Raw genomic sequence first — 22,820 nt, forward strand, 5'->3', positions numbered from 1 at the left:
AACTGCTACATGTGGACCTTCATGTGCTTATGCATGGAGGTGCTTTCACTGCAGTGATAAACAATCACCAGGTCTTTAAAGTAGTCTTCATCTTATTGAGTGTATTGCAAAATCATTTTTAATTTAACCACTAGTAAAACATATCCCTTTCTCCAAATTAAGTAATACTGCAGCAAATTGCAAAATTAATCTTGCATAAATACAACTAAAAATAGAAAGAAAGAAAAAATCCTTGCATTTACTAGAGAGCACAGTTTTCATACAGAAAAAGTTGATGCAGAAAGTAGTTGGAGCTTCATATTTTGCATTTAGGTAGCACATTTGTTTTTCAGTCAAGGTGGGGATTTTGCATTTACACTGTCTTTATGTGGATCTAATAAAAGGCTGTATTTTCTAACCCACAACCCTATACCTTACCTTCACAGAAATCTCTTGCCATTTTTTATTTTTTTATTTTTATTTTTTACAAATCTCTTTATTGGAGGATCAAATATGTAACATTTTACAGGAAGTAAAACAGTTCTCCAGTTTCATTTTTTTTTTTTTTTAATCAGTTAGCATGTGTGGGTCACACATTACCTGGACCAAATTCAATCTGAAAACCTGAAATCACCACAGCTAAATATCAAAACAGCTAAATGTTTGGAGGGAAAAAAAATGGTGTAGAAACCATTTTCACTCAGAAATTGGTAGTAAATTTCACAAACAATTACAGAAAAAATAATAAAGTAGGAAAACTAGAAATAAAGTAGAAATAAACAAACTTTCTGATACTGAACACCATAGTTAAAGGAATGGTTAAAGGAATAGTTAAAGGAATAGTTCACATCCAAAATGTAGATGAGTTTGTTTTTCAGAGGAACAGATTTGAAGAAATTTAGCAATAGGCTACATCACTTGCTCACCAGAGGATGCTCTGCAGTGAATGGGTGCCATCAGAATGAGAGACCAAACAGTTGATAAAAACATCACAATAATCAAGTAATCCATACGACTCCAGTCCATCAATTCATGTCTTGTGAAGCAAAAAGCTGCTTTGTTTGTAGGAAATAAATCTATAATTAAGACATTTGAACTTTAATCCGTTGCTGTCGGCTTTTCAGCAACTTTGTTGGGTGAACTGTTTTTTTTTTAATCGAGTAAGTCATCTTATCACATAAAATACTAGTCCATAATCCATAATAACACTTCCTGCAGTGAAAAAGTCTGTCCCCTGATGTCCTCTCACATCAAAATTCACTGACATATTTGATATATCTGTTTTCATTAGTAAACGGTGATTGATCTGTTCATATTTCTCTCCTGATTCAGACGAGACGACTTTTTCACTGGAGAAAGCAATATTATGGATAGAAGGATAGTTTAATTACTAACATATTTGTAGTGTATGGCTTTAGATGTCTTAAAACACATAAGGACTACTTTTTAAGGCTTATTTTGCACCTTGACAGCCCCATGTCACTATTTGGTTTTGTGGAACGAAAAAAAACAAAAAACAGGATAAACATTCTTCAAAACATATTTTGTGTTCTACAGAATGAAAAAGTCAAAATAGATTTGGAACGACGGCTGAATAAATGACGACAGAATTTTCATTTACAGACGGATCTGTAACAGAATAATTTCCATTGTTAGAAGAGATGGAATATTGTAACAAAATCATCTCTAACTCCAACATTTAAGAATTAAATCACAAGAAGGGAACCCCGTAGGTGTTACCAATAAAAGAAAACTTGTAACAATTCTAAGGGCTGTGTGATGTCACGAATCAAGCGCCACGGCAGCATCCCTCAGTTTGACACCATGACAACCGCAGCGCGCGAACGCTGGAATCTTTGCAGCTGCCGCGAAGCCCAATATGAAGACAAGATGCCGCCATACGAGCGCGAGACACACTTGTTCCTTTGAAATATTCCTCGCTCCGCACTTTTGGAAAAAGACGTCGAAGATTCGCGAAACCACCTGTATCTAGCGTCCGTTGGCAATGTGGGTTACACAGGCTTTCTGCTAGCTAAACCCTAATATTTCTGTGGCGTAAGAACTGCGCTGGGTTGAATACACTGAAGTAAGCCGCGCGCATAGGAGCTATGAAATGCGCATTGGAGTCAGGAATGCTCCTCATGGCGTTTACGCGTGAAGAACCCACTGGGGCGTGTGTGTTGTGCGTTTTACTGCATGTGTGGGATAGTGAGAAAGGAAAATAGAGGAAAGAAAACAGGCTTGAATTTGCCGCACGCGTTCTACTGGCTCTACATGGGGAATATGAGGATCTCGTGAGTACGCCAATGATAAATAGTATTCCAGACTCCCCAGCCACATAAGAAGACCACGGAACACCCTCCTCAGAGACCCCTTGTTTGATAACGAGGAGCGATTAAATATCCACACAGTAAGGCTCATCAGGTAAGCGACGCCATACGGGGATTCGTTACATTCGCAGTGAAGTTCTAACGTGTCTTTTGTCGAGCATCATTTGATGCGTCGCAAAAGTGAAAGCGCTCAAGCGCCTTCGTACCTACATCTGCAGGTGTCAGTGCGTGCCTTTGGTCAACAAGAATGGACAAATCACACATCTAGCCATGGAAACGTGGTCTGTAAAGTAAATGAAGCGTTTTTCATGCAGATGTTAATGAACTGGAGAAGCTTCATGAGATTTGACAGCCAATGAGACCAAGGATTCATAGCATAAGAGTTACAACAACATTGATGTTCAGTTTACTTAAAATGTCTTTTAAGTCTAAGAACTTAAATATTTTGTTGTAATGGTGTATTGGGATTTCATCATCTTAAATGATCCTGATTGCTGCATGGATGCTTAATGCTGCAGTGTTGGTTTGAGTTCAGCTTAGAGATCACACCTAATTGCTTTTTGATGACTATACCAATACAGATGATTTTTCATGTCTGAAGTGTCCAATAACCAATATGTAGAACAGATTTTTATTATTATATTTTTGCTTTTTTATACAGTAATTAATAATTTTAACACAACTACAAAAACAATATTCATTCTGAATAATGTTATATTACTGTTGATGATGATGTATTCAAAGTTGTTTGCAATCTAGATGGTAGCAGATTTATTTTGATCTTTGTTTAGTGCTGTCTGAATCTTAAACAATACACTTAAAAATGAATGGCTGTTATATAAAAGAGTCAACGTAATTATCCAAACTGTGTTATAATAAGTTGCTGTACTTGTAAATATAGTTTTTGGCTGCTTCTTCGTAGTGATTAATCAAATTATATCATTTACTGATAGAGATCTAATAAGTTGAAAAGAGTGAATAACAGGACAAATATTGGTCAAACTAATCATCAGTCTGTCTTTATTCAAAATGCCAAATTATAATGGTTATGCAAAAGAAAAATTACATGCATTAATGCATGTAAGACTTGTTAAGCAGGCACTGCTGGCTACAGGATAATTATTGATACATGCTACTCTCTGAGGGCTAGAGATTGTGATCAAAGATTTAGCTATACACTCGTTCTAGGCGTTGTTACTGTACATGTGGAAACAGGTTAGGAAGTAGACAGGGATTGTCCCAATAGATTGCTCAGCGCCTCAAGCTGAGGGAAAATAAGAGATTGGTTAGAACAACACTATTAAGTCGGAACAGTAAATTAAGTGTTTTTAATGCAGATTCTTAATGATTTGGGGGAGCTTAGTAATATTTCAAAGGCAATTGTCACCAATGATGCAAATGATAGTTGTTTTAACATTTATGTTCTGGTTAGTTAATTGGGTCTAACATCATTAGCCTGTATTTTAATGCTGGCATCTTGTGTTTTTGTGTTTCATCATCTTAAACAAGTCCTAATGCTGCAGTGTAGATTTGACTTCAACTTTTTAGACTGTAATGGTGTTGTAGACAACTATCATTCTTTTTGGCATGAATCAAAGCAATAGTTCTCCCCAAAAAGAACATTTACCTATCCTCAGGCCATGCAAGATGTACTGTAGATGAGTTTGTTTCTTCACCAGAACAAAATTGGAGAAATTTAGCATTGCAGCACTTGTTCACCAATGAATCCTCTGCAGTGAATGGGTGCCATCAGAATGAGAGTCCAAACAACTAATAATAACATCTCAAAAATCCACAAGTAATCCACATGACTACAATCCATCAATTAACATCTTCTGAAGCAAAAGGCTGTGTGTTTGTAAGAAATAAATCTATCATTTTAACTTTAACCTGTCACTCCTGTCCAAAATAAAAGTCCATAATCCATAATAACTCTTCTCCAATGATAAAGTCCATCCCATGTTGTCCTCTCACATCAAAATCCACAGATATATTTGTTCAGAACTGTTTTGGACTTTTTATGCTTGTGAATTTTTGGGTGAACTATTCCTTTAATGCATTTACACAAACTGTTCAATGCAGTATAAATGCATTCATGTAGATAATATAAATACAGAAATAAAGTTATAACATTAATGTTTTAAAAATGAAATTATTTATATAGATTAATACAATTATGAACAGAAAAATAAGTAAAGACAAAGATCGTAACTTATGAAATCTAAAAAATGTAAGGCTGCTCTGATGTTGCATTTCACTCAACCAAAAAAAGGAGCACCAGAGCTGGATTGGATACTATGAGTCAGAGCTGCTGTGATATATTTTAGTATCATTTTATGTTGCATTATGTCTGTAAACAGACATTAGATGTGTACAGATACCTTAAGACTTAAGGCTACAGGATAATAAAGGATATCTGCCCATCTCTGAGGGCTGAGGAGTGTGATCCCAGTTTATACACTCGTTCAAGGTGCTGTGTTGAGTGGAAACAAAAGAGAGGCAGTAGACAGAGTTTGTCCCAAATGGACTGTCCATGCTCATTGCCTCAAGGGAGCTCAGAGGGAAAAAGAAATTGATGTGAGCAACACTATTAGGAGGTGTCAGAAAAAAATCTTTACTGTATTACGTTCAGTTTGTTGGTCTACAAGAGATGCATTGAGTTTGTAAGACAGGGTTCATTTGGACTAATGTCTCTGGGGATAAATTTAACCTTGTCCCAAGTTTTTCATCTCCAGGGTTGTAATGAAATTGCACAGGACCCATTAGGGTCCAACCTTTCAAGCCCTTGATTATAAGTGAGTGACCTAGCCTCTCAAATAAGATTACACCGCTTAATGGTGCATTACATAAGACAAACAGATTTGGGGCAAATACAGGTGTGTATTCACTGGCCCACACACAGATCTCCAAAAACAGTGGATTGTCATGCTTTTCTCAGAATAATCATCAAATTCTTATTGTATAGTGCAGCTAGAGTATTCGAAGACTTTACCGTCCTTAAAACCACTTACACTACGTAAGTGGTTTTAAGGACAGTAAAGCCTTCGAATAAGCACAAAGTGTATAATAAGTCCCCCAGACCTCTTATCCTGGATTTCTTTTGCTTATTTTGTCACCTTGGCATCATTCAGGACAAGAAGATGATGGAATAGACTTATTGGTAACAAGTAAAGCATAGCTTCTTCAAAATTTAAAGTGATTAAAAACTGTGAGAAAAAGAAGGAAAGAGAGAAATGCGGACAAAGGGAGAAGGTCAGATTTACTTTGTGAGAAGATAATAAATCTAATAGAAATGCAGGATGTCTGGTGGCTTATGCGGTTTCGCTTTCGGTAACTGAATGTTTGAGACCAGCAGAAGTCACCTCCATCGAGGCCCAGACTCATACAAGCTGCTTACGCGGTTTACATCAAATCAGAGCCCATTATTGAAATGGCAAGTGCTCTTTAGCAAGAATAATGTGCCATTATTGGAAATGCTGAATGCAACTACTGTTTTGGTCATTATAAAAATCCTTTGGCTGCATTGTTGAATGTGATTATTGTCACATTTATATCTGAAGTTCAAATGATTGGTCAATGTGATTTCAAAAATGCCTCATGCTGTCTTACTTGTTTCAGAAAACATACATTGGTACTTTATTTACATTAATATAATGGCAATGTACACTGAAAAAAGTTTTTCAAAGCAGTACTTCATCCAATTAATAATTTGTCTTTCACATTTAATTTAATTTACCATTATTTGTTTTATTTTTTAAGTATTTTTTTTTTAGTTAGAAACATTGATAAATATAAATATTTTTCATTAATAGAACAACTAGTACATATTTGTATTGACGAATGTAAAATATCAGGTTAGATTAACTCATATTATTTAGTTTATATCATTACCACGCTTCCTCACACTGGTGCTGCGAGTCCGTTAACGACACCATTTTGTCACAAGCTGTGGATGAGAAGGTGGAAACTTTGTTTTAGATAAGTTGATAAGGTGTATGGACGTTAGTTTCCACCATTTACCTTTTTTCGTTCTTTCTTTTCCTCGTGAGACTGTTTGTGATTGGCGAAAATTGTTGTTTGTCTAAACGACGGGACATTTCTCATCCGTTAGCTAACTAGTTTTCTCTCGAGCAGCGAGATCAACTAAGATTATTTTCGTCTTTTCCTTTTTCTTTTTCACTCGATGTTGTTTATGAGAAGTGTAAGTTAATTTTACTTGTAGAGCAGCCGCGATTGCAGCGGAGGAGAGACGATGGTGGCATTAATATGGTGAGTGCAATAATTTTACGACCACGTTTAATAGACATGGCTGTTGTTTGAAAGAGTAAGTTTAAAGTAATTAATGGTATAAATACCAAATGGATGAATATACTTCTGTTCTATCTAGGTTCAAAACCCTCTTAACAACTATCTTGTTTTTGAAGGAAGAAGAAATGGAAGAGATGTTTGGAACTGTAAGTATGGCCCTCATAACATTACCCCCCGGATTCACAGACAAGTTTCAGACTAAAATGCATGTTCAAGCTGTCTTGACTGAAAATATCTTGTACTGGCACATCTTAAAATATGTCAGTGCCATTGTTGTGTCTCAAGATGCACACCAGTAAAGTTCTTAAGGCATTTTTATAAAAGTTATTTAAAATATCCTGATTTAACTAAGGCCTAGTCCTGGCTTAAGCTAAGCCCTGTCTGTGAAACCCTGTCTCTATGTTCAAACATGGAAGTTATACAAGAATGAAACAATGACATTGTTCACATCAGGCATGTACATATATTTAAATTACTTTATGCACTAAAATGTACACTAATATCACCTCACAGCAGAACTCCAGATCAGCTGTATGTCATGTGGGTTAACTGAGACCTGTTCTGAGGGGGATCACTTTATTGACAGGTACACTGCACAATTAAATGTAAACCCTTAAGTCAGATGCCCTTATAAAGACAGTAACTTTAATGTTTGCTCTTCACAGAAAAGTTGTTAATGACAAGCCTGACATCACCCACATCACCACCCATTTTACAGTATATAGGTATGTATAAGTGCATTCATCCCATGTTGTATTTGCCATAATTACAAGATTCTGACTTGGAATAAAAATTAATGTCCTTGTAGAACTCATAATTAACATCTGTAATCTGGGAATTTTCTGTGAGCTTCTACTTGTATCACGTGACTCTACCTGACTGCTGCAGATTTATTTAGGCATCGATAGTGTTGCCATAGAAATGCACAGTTCCCGGACCAAGGACATGAACAGCTCTAAGTAGAACATGGTGTGAACACAGCATATGATCTTGAGTATTTGACAACAGCATTATCTAACTGACTTGATAATGTCTTTATCGATCTGTTTCTTCCTCTGTTAGGATGCGGCTGATTAAACAGACTCCAGTAAGAATCCTCAGCATTGCTCAAGCAAGTCCACATCTAAGTGGGAATCATCTTGGAAGAAAACTTTGTAATGGATGAACCGACCAATCTCAGGCCTTCTATGTCCATTTTTTCATACTGATTTAAGCCCTGCACCTGGACTAAGAGTTTGAAAAGCACTTTATATTTTATTCAGCAGGTAATGCTCAACCTCGGAATAGGTGAGTTAGCACCTAAAATTCAGTTCTGCCAATATTGTGGAATAAAACCATATAGTTTTTGTTGTGATTCTGAGATAAACTGTTTTATGTTAGTTTGTTAAACTAGTTTTTTCATGTTTTATTGGGAAATGTTCAGATAAAAATTCATGTTTTATTGTGTTTTTAAATTAACATTTGGAATTGAATTAAAATAAAACAGAAAATTGCATGAATGTTCCTTTATTTGTTTGCTTTTTTTCTTAATTTTCTAGTTTAACAAATTGGAAAAATAAAACAACTGATATAGATTTAACTTGGATATTACACAGAATTTTTTTTCATTCATCCTATTAAAAAAATTTAGGGTAATGATTTACATCTATATTTTATAACTTGAGTCAATGAAAAATAAATAACTTGCCCTAAACAATATTTTCTATGTCTAATATTAATAGACCAATTAATAGACCATAAGTGGTCCTACACTGGGCCTGAATAGGTTTTAGCATTGGTCCCAATTCTCAGCATTAAGTAAACCAGAAGCCCCAAAACTAAGCCACATCTGAGCCTTATATAACCCAGATATTTTTGATATTACTGCATTGTGTATTTCTTTTACAGTAATTGCCATTATTTGTGAAATGTTTTGGTAATGTAAACAAACTATAGCAATAAAGTAAAAGGTCATCTTTTATTTTTAAAAGAATAGAAAATTCAGTTGCACTAAAAAAATTATTGCATTAATATTTTTTTTTTTATAAAGAACAAATCAACCAAATCTATCTTATACATAGTTATTATTATGTGTAACTTTTTGTATATTTGGAGAGATGCTGAAATTTACAATATTTACAAAGTACACTAAACATTTATACAGTATACAGTCTATAAGAGAAATGCAACACACAGACAAGTGTAAAGTTAATCACAAGAATTTATTTATTGCAGGAATGTCAAAAAGCAGAACCACTGTAGTCCAAATGATGCTATGTTGTAATCGCAGTCCTCTCAGGCGGCCGCAGAATATAATAGTTTAGTGTGAGGAGCAGGGCATAATTTTAGTTGTTAGATGCTGAAAATACTATCCCGATCGACTCTGTGAAGGCATGCATTTCTACGATAAAAGATCTTGATAATTTATTTATCTTGTTGACCATGGATCACATAATATGCTCTGAGGTCACAAGCCTGATCTGGGTGACATGATCACTGGATTGATCTGGGCCACACTCCTCCCACCCAACAGTCAGCCCTCACATTGTTTGCCGTGAGCCACACGGTGCCATCATTGCAACACATGACCCAGCACTAGCTGAAAGGGTACATGTGATTGCTGACAGGAGGCCAGCAGTCCCAGCTTGAGGCCATATTTGGGCCAAGATCGTTTGCTTTGTGGGACCAACATTTCAGAAAAAAAGAAAAAAAAAAGAACAAAATCACAGAGTTGGAAAAGGATCACTTGTGTCAATATTTTGTTGAACCACTTTTTGCTTTAATTACAGCCTTTAGTCTGTTGAGATATGTCTATGTGTGCTCAGTTTTGTTGTGTGCTTTGGGTCATTGTCATGTTGCAAGGTAAATCTTCTTACTATTGACAACTTTCTGGCAGAGTGCAGCAGATTTTCCTTAAGAATTTGACGGTATCTTGCCCCATGCATTTTTTTCTTCTATCCTGACAAGTGCTCCAGTCCCTGCTGCAGAGAAACACCCCATAACAGGATATTACCGCCTCCATGCTTTACTGTAGGAATGCTGTTACTTGGATGGTGAACTGGATTGGATTTTTGCCAGAAATATTGTTTTGTGTTGAGGCCAAATAATTAAATTTTAGTCTCACCTGCCTCAGAATCTTCAAGGTGCGTTTTGGCTAAGCTCAGTCATGACTGCATGCGGCCTTTCTTGAGGAGTGGCTTTTTTTCTTGCAACCCTCCCATACAAGCCACATTTGTGGAGAATTTGTGATGTTGTTGTCACATGCACACAATGACCACTCTTTGTTATAAATTCATGCAACTGCTTCAGAGTTGCTATAGGCCTCTTGGTTGCCTCTCTGACCAGTTTCCTCCTGGCTCTTTCGTTCAGTTTGGAGCGACGTCCTGATCCAGGGAGGGTCTGTGTTGTACCAAATACCTTCCACTTCTTAATAATAGACTTCACTGTGCTTCTAGGCATTGATAAAGCCTTTGTAAAAGGCTTTGTAAACTGATAATCTGTACTTTTTAAAATAATGAAATAAACACTGAGAAGTTCATGTCTTGGATTAAACGACATGTCAGCCCTTAATCAAGTACTGTATAACATCAGTTAGGACACATACATTTACTCCAAGGTAAATTAATCTCTGTTAAACTAGGCTTTTCTCTTCATTCAACAGTAACAAGTGCTTGTTTAGGTTCTGATTCGTCTTTTTTTATGCCAGACACAAACTAACACTTTCAACCAATGTGCAGTAAGAATAATATTCAATAAAAACCTAGTGCTTACTGTATAATTGTGTGCTCCAGATCCACAATCAATATGAAAAAGTATCAATAAAAGAAGTTGCAATAAAATTACAACAGTAATACAGGTACATCTCAAAAAATTAGAATATCATGGAAAAGTTCTTTATTTTTTGTAATTTAATTTAAAAAAAAAGCAAACTTTCTTATATTCTAGATTTATTGCACACAAACTGAAATATTTCAAGAGTTTTTTGTTTTAATTCTGATTGTTATGACTTACAGCTTAGGAAAATTAAAAATTCAGTATCTCAAAAAATTTTAATATTTTCTCAAAGATCGATCAAAAAAAGATTTGCAAAACAGAAATGTTCAAGATCTCCAAAGTAGGTTTAATTATGTACTCAATACTTGGTTGGGGCTCCTTTTGAATGAATTACTGCTTCAATGTGGCGTGGCATGAAGGCGATCAGTCTGTGGCACTGCTGAGGCGTTATTAAAGCCCAGGTTGCTTTGATAGCAGCCTTCAGCTCATCTGTATTGTTTGTCAAATGTTACTTATCTTCCTCTTCACAATACCCCATAGATTCTCTGTGAGGTTCAGGTCAGGTGAGTTGGCTGGCCAATCAAGCACAGTAATATCATGGTCATCAAACCACTTGGAAGTGGTTTTGGCACTATGGGCAGGTGCTAAAGTCCTGCTGCAAAATTAATCTCTATAAAGCTTGTCAACAAATGGAAGCATAAAGTGCTCCAAAATCTCCTGGTAGATGGCTGCATGGACATTGGACTTGATAAAACACAATGAACTAACACCATCAGAAGTCACGGCCCCAGAATCATCACTGACTTCAGAAACTTCACACTGGACTTTGGATTCTGTGCCTCTCCAGTCTTTCTCCAGACTCCAGACCTTGATTTCCAAATGAAATGCAAAATTTACTTTCATCTGAAAAGAGGACTGTGGACCACTGAGCCACAGTCCAGTTATTTTTCTCCTTACCCCAGGTGAGATGCTTTTTATGTTTTTTTCTGGTTCAGGAGTGGCTTGGTTCTAGGAATGTAGCAGCTGTAGCCCATTTCCTGAAGGCATCTGAGCATGGTGACTCTTGATGCGCTGACTCCGGCTTCAGTTCACTCCTTGTGAAGCTCTCTCAAGTTCTTGAATCGGCTTTTCCTGACAATCTTCCCAAGGCTGTGGTCATCCCTGTTGCTTGTACACCTTTTCCTACCACACTTTATCCTTTCAGTCAACTTTCTATGAATATATTTCGATACAGCCCTCTGTGAACAGCCAGCCCTTTCAGCAATGACCTTCTGTGACTTACCCTCCTTGTGGAGGGTGTCGATGATTGTTTTATTTTCTATTGTTATGTTTTTATACAGCACTATGTTTGTGGTTTGTTGTTCTAAACTAGCCCAGGAGGTACCCAGTATTTATACTCAAAATTAATCAAACTAATCAATCTCAAAATGGAATATTCAAATTTTTTGAGATGCTAAATTTTTAATTTTCCTAAGCTGTAAGTCATAACCATCAGAATTAAAACAAAAAAATCTCTTGAAATATTTCAGTTTGTGCAATGAATCTAGAATATAAGAAAGTTTGCTTTTTTTATTAAATTACAAAAAATAAAGACCTTTTCCATGATATTCAAATTTTTAGAGGTGCACCTGTACCTGTATTTTACAAAAATGTGTGTGTATGTGTGCGCGATGTTTTTTAATGCTTATAAGAGTATTATGCTAATGTCTCAAGTGGATCAGTATTGAGTCAAATCTCCAAAGCGTTTCATGTGAGACAAGCTATTGGTGTGGCATGGATTTGCCTAAGAGCGCTCCAAATCAGTCATGTTTGAGTTCCCATGCTGTTTAGGATGCCGCGTTAGAAGCTCGCTAGGTTGTGGAACAGAGCTTCAGACACACAAAACAGAAACTTTTTTAGACATGACAAAAGCATGGATTGGAAGTATCGCCTAAGTTCATGGAGAGGAGAGAAACTCAGCATGCCTGGCATATTAAACTCTCACACCGATGCTTTACATCACTGCCACAGCATCTCCATATGTCACGGCAAACAGCTCTTAACCCTGAAAATGACTCACAAGATGAACTCACTCATGGCTTATTCTTTCCCGTAATTATCGCCGCTGCTGAATTAAAGAGCCTTTCCATAGACCAGCGGGTTTGTTGACGTGGATAAATGATAGAAGATTATGTTTGCGTGTGTGTGCATGTTACAAAGGCAAGGGAGGCTATGGGTTGTTAATTATCTATTAACTAAAAGGTTAAACTGGAGATGATGTTGGGATGGAGATGGAGTTAAGCTGTTGGGAATACATTCAGGTATGACTTAGAGATTAATAAGAAAAGAGTATCTGTTGTATAGAAGCACACGGATATGACTGAATTTAGAGCAGGATTGCTTTGCAGGATGCTTTGGATTTTGTTTATGCAGCTGACTAATGAAAAAAAAAACATAGCATAAAAAGTTAAGTATGGTATATGTATAATTTATGCTTACCACATAATAGTCAATAATAAGTGCCTCTAATGAGAGGAAACAACACATTTAAAAATTGGTGTTTCTGCCAGGAAAGTAGATAGAAAATAAAATCTTTAATCATATTTGAGCATGTAATGCAAAGCAGCTAGTTTTTTTTTTTTTTTTTTTTTTTTCCTGCCTGTCAGATAAGAATGGGAGAAGCAGATCTGGGCTTTTTATGTTTATATGTGAAGCATGCTGGGAAGAACATCCGTAGTCCTTTTAGTCTTTGCATTCCTTACACTAGACAAGGTGGAGATGTTTCTGTGCTTGTCTTTTGTAGGTTTGTTTTGGATCATGTGAGATTGATGAGCTTAGCTTTTCATACAATTTTAAAGGATTCCCAAACACAATGGTGGGTTTTCTAAAAGGAAAAGATATAATGGTGAGGCAAGTAGTCACTTTGTATTGTTAGAGAATCTGACAGGAGGAAGCATTTCCTTCCTGTTAAATTTTCATTTATATGTCAGTGTTTGTTAGGGTTTGTCGAATGAGTAATGGCAAAATGACAGAGGATTCCTCTAAATGTTAACTGTAGGGCATGACAAATCGACCATGATGATGAGTTGCGACAGCAGAAAAACAACAGAAGTTAGAAATGGAAAGTTTGTCAAAAGAAACTCAGTTGTTACAGTTTTTCTCAGTCGCTTTGGTACATTTCTCGAATCATCCTTGACATTTGCAAAACAGTAAGTGCATTTCTCAAAACAACTCGTACAAATAGCAAAACACCATGGATTACCTGTAAAAGCCAGTCTCTTGCTCAAAATCCTTAGTTCATCTCTCAAAAATAAATATCTGTGTCAATGAACATGTCAGTGCCATCAGATTGACAAGTCCTTGTGTCATTGTGTACGCATAAGACATATATGTTGTCAATATAACAGTGTACTCTGGAGGGATGTTCTGATGTAAACTATGGCAGCATTTTGGATGAAAGTTACTGTACTGAACAGTATGCCATATTCTTTTGTATGCCATATATCCATTTCAAAAGTACAAATTTACACATTACTGTATGTGGGATATTGATTGAAAGAAACTGTATAGAATTCCCAGTTACACTTTTACTAGTGTACCCTTAAAAAAAACCTTTACACTGTCATTGTGATATAGAAAAGCAAAAAGAAATATGGGCACAAAGATGAAAATAAAAATAAGTCCACTGTCAGAATTTGTAACTCTTTTGTTGTCCTCTGTCTATACAGTATATGCTTTCCAACTGAAGATTCATGAGATGAACCTTTGAGCTATTTCAGAGAAATGGTTTATCATTGGCTGATCTACATTCTCTTCATTAGTCAAGATTCACTTGCACAATTCATGCTAAATTTACAAAAAGTCTAATAATAATGTGTAAAAAAAAAAAAAAAAAAAAGTGCTCGACAGTTTATGACAACTAGATGAACCATTTAGCATTTAATGACTTATACAATGAACTAAAAACTAGATGTTTTGAGGGGTAAGACTATTGCAAAGAAAACTATATAATACATTTTGAGCAACATGACATTAGCAACTGATAATGTAGGAAACCGCAGACAAATGTGCATAATCAATTGCATGAATGTACAAAAGCAATCGCAACTTGTTCAAAAGAATGAGAAACTGGTTTTATGATGTGTATAAATGACTAGATGATGTGGAGGTTGTACAAGTAGTTTTGAGAATTTTATTTCTGATTTGAGAAATGCACCAAAGCAACTGAGAAAAACTGTAACAAACAATTAAAAAAAGTTTGATGTTCATTCAGTACTTTACCAGGTTGTAGTTGCTAGACTGTTGTCAAGGTGTTCTGAGCCACAGACAGACAGACAGACAGACAGATAGACAGATGGACAGATGGACAGACAGACAGATAGATAGATAGATAGATAGATAGATAGATAGATGGATAGATGGATAGATAGATAGATAGATGGATAGATGGATGGATAGATAGATAGATAGATAGATAGATAGATAGATAGATAGATAGATAGATAGAGGCTGACAGACAGACAGATTGATAGATAGATATAGATGGGGCGGCTTCTTCATTAGGGCTATTTGGGCGACGCACCACCAAAGTGCGAAAGGGAGGGATTTTTTTTCTATCACAGCTATCACTGTTGTAGACTGCTTGCTCTGCCTCTAGATATATAGTCCAAATCAGCATCAAGTCACAATCTGTGGAGTACCGCCCCTTTTTGGGATGATTTCACTCTGGCCGAGAATCGCCCAGACTGTTTTCATAAGGTGCGTTCAACTTCATGCGGCACTGCGCAGACCGATCAGCGGCTGACTTGAAGCAGTGCATGCCAAAGAAATTTTGGTTGACTTGAACTGGCACCATTGCCACATCACTGTCATGTGTGGCATCAAAGTACCATGATAATGTTTTGAGAGCAGCCGGCTGACTCAAACATGCACCGCTCTTTCAGAGCAACTGCAGGAGCACTGATGACGATACAGCTGCTTAACGATTGGCCAAATTCACCACATGAAAACTATGATGTGTGTTTCTATCATTTTAAATTCCAATACTGCTCACAAATCTGTGTTTTTAGAACTGTAAAAGCTTTTTTACTGTAGTCACAATGTTATAATGAGTCACGATTATATAAAAGAAAACACTGATAAAAGCATATATACTCCCACTTTATTGGTATTTAAATAGTATATGTTTATTTTGAACTTTATTCTTGAACAGATGGCGCTGTATTAAGCAGTATATAAAAAGTGTTTCTGTTTCTGCTCATGAAAACGTTTATGAAACACCACTGACTGCAAGCGGCTACTCTCACCGATCGGTCTGCACAGTGCTGCATGAAGTCGAACACACCTATAGACTTCCATACAAAGGTTTTTTTTTTTTTTAACTGCAGGGACTGCAATGCAATCTCTATGAGCTCCGGGAGGGCGAGCACTGATGTGCTTTCGTCATCATACGTAACCTTAACTTGTGCAGAGAGCATTGGGAGAATGTGATAAATTATACCAGGATGTATGCTAACATTTTTAGATAGATAGATAGATAGATAGATAGATAGATAGATAGATGTTTGTGGGTAAAGAGAAATGTTAGGACTCGTAAGGTGAAAGACTTCTAATACCCGTAAATGCCAGCCTGTTCGTTTAGTTGCAGCTCAAGCTATATGTGCTAATCTCCCTGCTTCCTGTAATTCAATGAATTTGTCCTTAAGACACAACTGTGCTGTGTCAGGCCATTTTTAAATTAATTAACTCATCTCAAAAGAGTAGACAAGCTCAAAAGAGTTCATATAAATATCTGTGTTTGATTCTCCTGGAAGATCCATACTCTCTGTCTGATCCAGTCTGGAAATAATCGTCAATGTATTGATTTAATCAGTGTGCCTATTCTGACCTCGTCAGCTGCTTTTCATTGATCGTACAAGTTAAAGTTATTTCCCCTCAGAGCACAGTGTGTTTCTTTTGTGACTCTTGTTTATCTTTACTGCAGTTAAAAACAGGGAAAACAAAAAGCTATTTGAGCAAGACAATATTACAGTGGGGTTCAAAAAGCCTGAGACTATTAGTGAAAATGTTGCCATTTTGCATGTTTAAAATTAGAAATTGCATTATCAGCATAAAAAAAATTAGTTAAAGTTGATCTGAGCAATGTGCATAAATATCTGAGTCTCTTAGTATTTGGCATCTCTTTTCTGATTTAATAATGATATCTTGAACTCAAACTGTAATCGTCTTAGTGAGTTTTTGCAAAACCTGATGATCTACATTTTGCACAAACAGACCAAAATTTATGGGTTTTACTTGGTCGATGCCACAATGTAGTCAATGCTTACATGTGATCAATGGCCTGTTCTTTTGTAAAATACTTGACATAATGGTACTGTAAAACTGTATCAAATAATATAGTTTATTATTGCAGTAAATCAATAATTTTGGTAGATGCTATGGAAGGAAGTATCACTGAGTTCAGGCACTCCGGAATGACTCTCAGTCCAACCAGAGAAGCGTTCTCCACTTCAGATGGATCACTGGGGATTGTCCTGCACACTTAGTTTACGTATAATTTATCAGCTAATGTTGGCCCAGCTTATACTCTAATGATATTCCTCAGAGATAAGCAGCCCTTAGAGGACAGAGAACCATAGATTAATTAAACAATTAAACCATCTGCGATAAGACAGAAATAATTGGTCGGTCAGAGTGGTGCTTTGTAGAGGAGTCACTGGGGCTGTCAAATCCATGCCTTCCCTTTATCTTCTCCTCAGGATTAGAAGCAGGGTAAAGTTTATAGGAAGGGTCATCGATTGTTAGAAATCATTATACTGTACAGCAACCACATGAAAGTAAAAGAAGTCCGAAGTAAGAATTTCTTTTTTTTGCTGGACAATAGGTAGGATATAGGACATACAGTGACTTAAGGCTCAAGAACAATAACTATAATGATAACTATATTAGCATCACAGACTTTCTTTCTTTCTATTAAATATGTAAAGTTGTGATCTAACAGAAGTAGTTACAAATCTTTTCTTCCATATTGTGATTTTTTTTATTCCATATTAATATATATAATGTCTACATCCGAGTGAAAGTGAGTGAATTATCAGAGAAGAAAAAATGAGGGAGGGGACTTGGTTTTATCCATTGGTGGTGGATTGAAGGTTGGCAGATCTGAATGTGACTTTGAGGTCAAATGTAAAGCTATGTTCACACTTGGCAGGTTTAGTTAGGTTCAAACAAACTCTGATTTGTTTGCTCTGTTAATGCAGTTCAGCTAAATAAGTGAACGCTGCCGTCTAAACCTTGGGGTGCACCAAACAAGTCTGCTTACACTTTAGGCCTGTGGCTGTTTTATTAAGCTAATTTTATTTTTTTATTTCGATTTTGGCTTCTAAGGATCTTAGCCGCATTTCTTTTAGCGCAACTTCTTTCCCTTCACAGCGGTGCGCATTCGTTCCTCCTTAAAACCCAAACTTAAAGTCAGAATCAGCACAATCGGTGATTGTTGTAAAATGCTGTCTTTACGTTTGCTAAATTGCGGGACATGTTTGATAATAAAACATTGTTCCCCAGGCTGAAATGTGTGCGGACAAGCAAATTACATTTAGCTTCGGGTGAGCACCCAAACAATCAAATACAAACAAAATATGTCAAAGTGGCCGGTTTGGAGAGTATTTACTTAAATACAGTTTATGTCTTTAAATGGACGAGAACAGTTGGGAGAGTGTGTCAAAATATTATCTTAAGGTGACAGACTGGCGCTTGGGCTAGGGATGCCAACTTCAGAAAAGGAAAATAAGGGACAAGTGTGGTTTTTCATAGAAAAATAAGGGACAGAATAAGGGACACACACTAATTTAACTTTTTATTTATCAAAGAATCCTGAAAAAATATCACAGGTCCCAAACAATATTATGCAACCCTTTTTTCAAAATGTATTATAAATCAGCATATTAGACTGATTTCTAAAGGATCATGTGACACCGAAGTCTGGGGTAATGATGCTGAATATTCAGCTTTGCTTCATAGGAATGAATTATATTTTAAAGTATATTAAAATAGAAAACTGTTATGTTAAATTGCAATAATAGGCTATTTCTCAAAATGAGCTTTTTTCTGTATTTTTGATAAAATAAATGCAGGCTTTATGAGCATAAGAAACTTCTTTAAAAAACATTAAAAATCTTATAGATCCTAAACTTTTGAACAGCAGTGTATACATATATAGGCTATAGGCAATCTACCTCATGAACATTTAAATGTTCTCCCATTGTGCAATAGCCTTATACTTTTTATCACTTTACATCCTAGTACATCCCTACAACTTTATTTTTTATTCTATTCATATTCTACAGTATTTTATCTATAGCACACCTGTACATATTTATCGTTTTTGTTTGTGTGTGTGTGTGCGTGCTTTATTTATATTTATACATATGTGTATTTTATTCACACCTTTTTTATTATGTGTTGTCTCTTGAACTGGAAGCTTGTGACACTAAAACAAATTCCTTGTATGTGCAAACATACTTGGCAATAAAGCTCTTTCTGACTTCTGATATGGGTGTGTTTAATATACAGTAGGCCTACTACTGTATATATGAAAATGCATGTTTTTCAATTAAAGAGAACTTACAGTATAAATATCTACTGCTTTGGGTGCTTGACACGTCATTGGTTGTAAGAATGATATTCAAGGTTAAGAATATGCTGGAAGTTACTTACTGTAAATGTAAATGGTTTTATCTAGGTATAGGCTATGTTAGAGAAAGACGACTTTCCTTATTGATCACATCTTCCCTCAGGACAAAATGCATGTTTTAATGCGTGGCTGGATGTTGGAATCACGTTGTTTCCATTCGCTCAAACTGATTTGCTGAAATCGAAATGCGGATGTTAAAAAACCTACCTCCGTTAGCGCGAGTGGAGGATTCCGCTTGGTCTTAAAGCATCCCTCGAACGGCTATGTTCACAAATCAAACACTGGTCAAAAAAGAATGATTCATTCTCAATTTAGAGTTTGTTATTTGTATGGTCTACGTGGTCATACGACATATGCCTTAAATACGGGACAAACGGCATTCCGTATAGCTTTCATACGGAACACATCTTTGATGCCTTAAATACGGGACAATTCCATATTATACGGAACGGTTAGCAACCCTAGCTTGGGCCATATTAAGCAATGTTAATATAAAGCAATGTTACTTCAACTCTTAATTTGTCATTGGATCGGTATCAGCTGACACTCAGAATTTTGGTATCCAAATCAGATCAGTTTTGAAAAAACTTATATGATTTAAGTGGACTAAATGACTGAAGTCCAGTATATGTATTCCTGGGAGAAGTCTTAACATTTCACTAGGAGTTATGACATTTTGATTAAACATTACAAGCTCAAAAAACATGCATGGATAGGTCGTTCACAATAAAAATCTATAAGATTCATTAATAAAATAAATAGTGCAGTTGTTCTGAAGCTGAAAGAATGCTAATAAATTAAGTCATAGGGTATTACTTTACACATTACAGATACAATGAAATCTATGTAATGAGTGGATTAGGGGATCTGCATCTATTAGACATCAGTTAGACCCCATGATATAAAATTCAAAGCAAAGTGTGAATTGGGTGCTAATGAGTCTGAGAGTGATGATATGCGTGTGTGTGTGTGTGTGTGTGTGTGTGTTTGTGTGTGTGCATGTGTGGTGTCAGTTGAAGCGAGACCATATGGAAGACGCCACCTGGTGTGTCTGTTCATCTTCTTCAGAGAAGAAGATCAAAGCAAGCACAACATCATCACAGAGTCAATCACAGTATTTACTCAAGTCTTCCCATTTATTCTGGAATTAGTAGGATATTTTTTGCTTGCTGATCGGTACACTTTGGAATGAGTTAAGATGAACTGTCAAAACTGCTGGTAAACTGGTAAATCTTTTTGAGTATTCCACTAGTTTGCTTACCAGTAACACTAAATTGCATGTTGTCCATACACATAAGCAGAAAAACAGAAAAAGCAAAGAAATATGTGTCCTCACCAAAGAAAGCTGCCACTTGTGTGGAGTTTTCTGAAAGGCATATTCTAGGTTGGGTTTATGGGCCGAATCTGTGAAATGCTGTTGATTACCACAAACAATAATTCCACCCTTCTGTATAAATGAGTGAGAAAACATTTATTTATTACCATAATAACAGGCAAGCAGGTCAACCACAATAAATGTTTAATGTTTAGTATTTCTTACCAACCCTGTATGTCCAGAGTTATATCCAGTTTTTAAATTAATGTCAGGACTAGCTAAAAATTTAAAGCTAGTTCCATGTCAAGATACCAGAAATAGCATGGGAAGGATGTGACACCAGTAGGCTAACCATACAGCACTGTTTACATGGAGCTAACAGACAAGTTTTGCAAACTTATTATGCTAGTAAGGCATAATGAGAGGTTTCTTCAACTGATCTCACTTCAAAGTTTGACTAATTTGACTATGTTCACTTTTAATCATTGGCATTCAATGCATTGGCATTCCGTCAGTCTGTTAGCTTGTCTTCCACATTTCCATTCACTTTTCACATTTCCAACCATATATTATTCTCTCTCTCTCTATCTCCATTTCTTTTCTCTCTCCGTTTTCACGAGTTCATCAAACAACTGTGGTAAGTCAGAAATCATTTAACAATCATAGTGAGTCATGGCTTTTTCTCCTGTTATTGTCAATTGCACTGCTTGCCATAATGTAGCATCCTCTGTCAGCAGCGAGGGATTCTCATGTGATAAATGCAGGGAAATAGTCAGGCTGACAGAGAAGATTTCAGAACTAGACACGCATCCAAAATTTAATTGAGGATAGTAAGAATGTGAGGGCCTTAGATACGGCTTTGGATGCAACTACACTGTTAAAAATAATACACTATATTTACTTAATAAAATTGTGGCAACAGATTACAAGCAATATTATTAATTAAATTTAACACATAAGAATTCATTAGAATTAATCAAATGAGATGCTTAGAAATTAACCATAGTCAAATATTAGTCAAATTAGTCAAATAGCACAAAAAAACAAGTAAAGTTTAAACAAAAAAAAAAAAAAAAAAAAAAAAAAACATTTCTTTGAGAAAGAAAAACAAAACAATATGCTAATGAAAATGATGTTATGCATACCAGGCCAGTAGTTGGCGATTAAGAAACACAGCACAAAAATGTAATTCACAAATTCATGTTTTTGTTGCTTTCATGGAGATGATACAGGCATCGTGTTCAAAAGCTTATGTTTTTAAGCCCCCAAAACAGAGTCATTGAAGACACCTGATGTTAACAAACAGAATCACTGATGGAGAATAATCTACATTTTGGTTACCATTACGGTGGTCTTTAGTTGGGCTCTTGACCCTTAAACTTTTAAACAAATTTTTTGGTTGCTGTAATTGTGTTACAGCAGTTAGACAAGCCAATGAAGAATAAGATCAGGTGGTGTTGTTTGTTTTGACATCATTTGATCTGGATTTCTGAGTTGGTTGTGTCCTTTGGTTGTACAGTATAAGGTCTGGGATTTTCAGCATAATCAGAGAGATTCTTAGAAGCATTTCTGATCAAAACATTTTAAAAAAGAAAATTTATTTCATTTAGGCACACAGACATCAAGAATCAGGCTGAGAACCTCAAAAATGGTGACTATCAAAAATCATGTTGCACTGCATTCTGGGTGCCACCAATCAAAACTCATTTATGGCTCCCATCATGCTTTGCGGCATGAATAAATTATGAGATTGATTGTCTTAGATTCATTCTTAATATTTTCTTTTATTTTTACTTTATGCAATTTTTAGTAGCTTGTTTTGTGATGCTTACAGTTCATCTGTTAATCTGAATATGCTGTTTGTCACCATTCTTGAGATTCATACGCTGGTTCTTGATGTCACTGTGTGGCTAAAATAAGGTTTCCCTCTCCCACTACAAATTTTTTCTTAATCAGAATTCTTAAACTCTGGATTTTACAGAAAATTTTGGCTCTCCTGTTGTTGAATTACAGGGGCTGCTATATTGAATGTTAATTTAACTCAGAGAACAGGCTCTATTTATAACACTCAAGCCAAACAATGATTATGTAAAATCATAACCAACACCACCTGAACATCTTTACTCTTAGGATGTCTAGCTGTTATAATTCAGTTACAACAGCTATGCAAAATGTAATATTAAAAAGTTAAGGGTCAAGAGCCCAACTAAAACAAACACTTACCACTATAATGGTAACCCTATAAATGTACCCTTTTCTTCTTCAGTGATTCTGTTTGTGAACTTTAGGTGTCTTCAATAACTCTGTTTTGGGGGCCTGAAGACACAAACTTCTGAACATGATGCCTGTATCATATCTATGTAAGCAACAAAAAGGTGAATTTGTAAAAAAGTTGACATCATGTGCATGCATATAATGTTTTCACTGGGTGTTTCGTGATCGCCAACTATTGGTCTGGCATGTA

General features: G+C 35.9%; 1 protein-coding gene across 1 annotated transcript in view; it reads left to right on the top strand.

Annotated features, from left to right (window-relative positions):
- The first annotated feature begins 1,522 nt into the window (after positions 1-1,522).
- Positions 1,523-22,820, top strand: part of LOC109088128 (short transient receptor potential channel 5) — a 78,070-nt gene continuing 56,772 nt past the window's right edge. Inside the window, exon 1 of the mRNA XM_042731529.1 lies at positions 1,523-2,403. The gene's annotated coding sequence lies outside the window, so the exon portion shown is untranslated. The remainder of the gene's footprint in view (positions 2,404-22,820) is intronic.

The sequence above is a fragment of the Cyprinus carpio genome, chromosome A1 (genome assembly GCF_018340385.1).
Source record: "Cyprinus carpio isolate SPL01 chromosome A1, ASM1834038v1, whole genome shotgun sequence".
In the NCBI taxonomy this organism is placed as follows: Eukaryota; Metazoa; Chordata; class Actinopteri; order Cypriniformes; family Cyprinidae; genus Cyprinus; species Cyprinus carpio.